The 3,608-nt window shown below is 43.0% G+C and overlaps 1 non-coding gene across 1 annotated transcript; it reads left to right on the top strand.

Annotated features, from left to right (window-relative positions):
* Nucleotides 1-2,481: 2,481 nt before the first annotated feature.
* On the top strand, nucleotides 2,482-2,584 carry LOC114097277 (U6 spliceosomal RNA). The gene has a single exon (XR_003583567.1). It is a non-coding gene; the product is annotated as a U6 spliceosomal RNA (small nuclear RNA).
* Nucleotides 2,585-3,608: the final 1,024 nt, after the last annotated feature.

Genomic DNA, 3,608 nt, shown 5'->3' with positions numbered 1-3,608 from the left:
GGAAAAAGAACCAGGGGAGAAAGAGTCCCACAAGTGTCATAGAGGAGAAGGGACCTGAAGCCTTTGCAGAGGAAAGATGGTAAAAACTCAGGTGATGGGCATTTCCAGATGGGTCAGTGGTTGGACATCCATATGACCACCTGAGCCCTCAGAAGCCTATAAAAGCCCTGTTGAGAGCCACAGCCTAGTGGGGATGGCGCCTAGCATTCTGCCAGAAGGAGTGGTTGAGAGGTGACGCCAGGGAGCCATTAAGATGATGATAATTAAGTTAAGCTGTGTATAATTGCTATGACTGGATGATGCTGGATTGAAACAGGCTGTGTATTCAGTTGTATTAGACCCCTGCTGCCCTGCTGTAGGGCGGCTTCTGCTGCCTCGGGCGCCCGCTACTTTTGAGTTCTCCCGGAGTTCCCATTGAGCTCCCGTTGAGCTCTGGGGGGGATTCCTGGAGAATTCGCGTTGGTTGGAAAAGTTCTGGTGGAGAGAGTTCCGGTTGGTGTGGAGTTCCTGGAAAGGCCGCGTTCGAGTGAGTTCAGAAATAAAGTTTGAATGGGCTCGTGATTTGTGCCCAACCAGACTGCGGCAAAGCCCTGCTCTCTTTTCCCTCCCCTGAAGAATCCAGGGCCCCCAACTTGAATAATCATTTGGTGTATCTACAGTTCATAACAAGCACTTTGGTGCAGACCTTAAATAACAGGACATCTCCAAAATCAAAACTGGAAGTACAGGAAATGGAATATATATATATATATATATATATATATATTTATTTATTTTAAATTTTGAGACATATATATATTTATTTATTTATATTTATTTAATTTATTTATTTTAAATTTTGAGACAGGGTCTTGTCTAATTACTTGTGTTAATAAACCTGAGGCAAAGGATGAGACCAGGTATTGGGGTGATGCCTTTTCAGCCTTGCTCAGGGAGAGAGTTCAAAAGCCAGTCAGGGAGTTTAGGACTATGATAGCTCCTGGTGTCTAGGCTCTGAAGGGACTAAAGCTAAGCATTAATGAGGGATCACATGTCTGCGGCAAGGAGAGGTCAGAAATACCCCTGGAATACCCAGATGCATGAATCCATCCCCATTGCCTCATTGTGGCCTAGGAGACCTGGAGCATCTGTTCCTACCTATACATTCAGGCTCAACCCCTATCAAGTACCCTCTCACTGTCCACCCTCCAGCCACACTGGCCTCCTTTGGTCCAGGGCCACAAAAATCTGTTAGCCTGGCCTTCTCCTGAGTTCTGAGTGGTGTCTTCAGTGTGCTGATTACCTATGCCAGTGTTAGAGAGACACCGCATGGTGAAGTTCTGATCACTTAATCTGACCCAGAAAACCTAAATTGAACCTTTAGTTTCTTCCACTTAAGAGGAGCTGGCGGGGAGGGGGAGGATAGGCAGGCTGGAGATATAGCTCAGTTGGTAGAATGCTTGCCTTGTATGCACAAGGCCATGAGTTCAATCTCCAGCAACACACACACACACACACACACACACACACGCTGTGTAATATCAGGCAAGCAATAGAACCTCTTGGTACCTGTGTGCTTTCTCTGTAATGTGGAGTTGCTGAGAGGTGATATGAGTTTAGAACAGTGCCTGGTAAACCCTACAATGGTTGTAGTTGTGGTTATTAGTAAGAGTCAAGGAGGTCAAGATCTGTCTGAGCTCACAGAGCTGGTACATGGCTGCCTTCTAACAAGATTTATTTCCAAGCTGCTGGGTATGGTGGTACACACCTGTAATCCCAATGACTGGGTGGCTGAGACAGGAGTGTTCCAAGTTCAAGGCCAACCTCAGCAATTTAGCAAGGGCCTAAGCAATTTAGCAAGACCCTCTACCACTGAGCTACAAAAAATAAAAAGAAGTGGAGATGTGGCTCAGTGGTTAAGTGCCCCTGGGTTCAATCCCTGTAGGGAAAAAAAAAAAATTCCAAATTGATCGAGGTGGTGATCATCTGATCATCTGTAATCTCAAGAGTCTTGGGAGGCAGGAGGATCTCAAATTCAAGGTTAGCCTCAGCAGTTTAGCAAGACCCTATGTCAAAATATAAAATAAAGAGGGCCTGGGAGGGTGGCTGGGATTGCAGCTCAGTGGTGGAGTGATTGCCTAGCACATGTAAGGTACTGGATTCCAGCCTCAGCACCAAATAAAAATAAATAAACAAAATAAACGTATTGTGTCCATCTACAACTAAAAAAAAAAAAAAGTCTGGGGGGAGTGAAGTTTAGCAATAAAGTGACCCTGGGTTTAATAGTTTAATATATATGTGTATATTTGTTTTGGGTACTAGGGATTGAACCATGAATTGAATATATTATTTTACACATATTTACATATTATTTATATATAATATTTATTATTTACATACTATATGCATTATTTTATATAAAACATATAAATGTTAAATACTTATATATTTAAATATAAAATTAACATATTTTTTTGTATAAATATTATATATATAAAATAAGTGCTCACTTCATCAGCACATAACTAAAACTGGAACAATACAGAGATTTGTATGATCCCTTCACAAAGATGACATGAAAATTTATGAAGTATTCCATATTTTTCAGAAGTTGAAATGGACTCCAACTTGTCTGGACCAGTTTTATCTTTTTTTAAAACTGCTGTTTACATATTTCTATCTAGATGGTTTGTTTGAGTCCAGACTAGAGACATTTTAAATGAAGGTATGAAGAATCAGCTCCACTACAAAGCAAAGTGTAATATATTTTAGGCAAGGAATTGAAGCTGAGCATCTGGAGGCTGATATGAAGATGATCGATTTAGCTCAGGAGTTCTCACTCTCTCTCTCTTTTTTTTTTGGGGGGGGGGCGGGGGGTGGAACTAGGCATTCCACGACAGGGCTGGTACATGGTCAAGCTCTACCCCTAGCTATAAATCTACCCCCCACCCCCCCCCACCCCCCGCTTTTTTTGGCTGTACCTGGATTAAGCCCAGGGGTGGTTTACCACTGAGTTACACCCCTAACCCCTTATTAAAAATTATTTTTTATTTTGAGTCAGTCTCCCCTAAGTGGTCCAGGCTGGCCCGAAACTCTCACCCTCCTACTTCAGCCTTCTGAGTGGCTGGAATTACAGGTGAGCCCCAGTGCACCTGGCTGAGTTCATGTCTTTCTCTCTATTTCCCTGTTTGGAACTGGGGATTGAACCCAGTGTGCCACCCTGCCTGGCCTGAGTTCATTTCTTGAAAGTTAATTCATGCTGGGCACAACGGCTCCTGCCTGTAATCCCAGAGGCAGGAGGATCGCAAATTTGAGGTCACTCTCGGCAATTTAGCGTGGCTCTGAGGAACTTAGTGAGAGTTTGTCTAAAAGTAAAAAATAAAAAAGGGCTGGGGATGTGGCTCTGTGGTTTTAGCTCCCGTGTTCAAATCCTTGGTACAAAACACACACACAAAGCTAGTAACTGCCCTAGCGAGTGATTTCAAGTTGGTTGTTCACCTTTGAATCTTCTACAAAACTCCTTTGACTGGGCTGAGGATATAGCCTAGTAGTAGAGCGCTTGCAGAACGTGAGGCACCTGGATTCTGTCCCCAGCATTGTAAAAAAGATAAATAAAATACTATTTTGGA

Source organism: Marmota flaviventris, chromosome 5 (genome assembly GCF_047511675.1).
Source record: "Marmota flaviventris isolate mMarFla1 chromosome 5, mMarFla1.hap1, whole genome shotgun sequence".
Classification (NCBI taxonomy): domain Eukaryota; kingdom Metazoa; phylum Chordata; class Mammalia; order Rodentia; family Sciuridae; genus Marmota; species Marmota flaviventris.
This window is presented reverse-complemented; position numbering and strand designations above follow the sequence as displayed.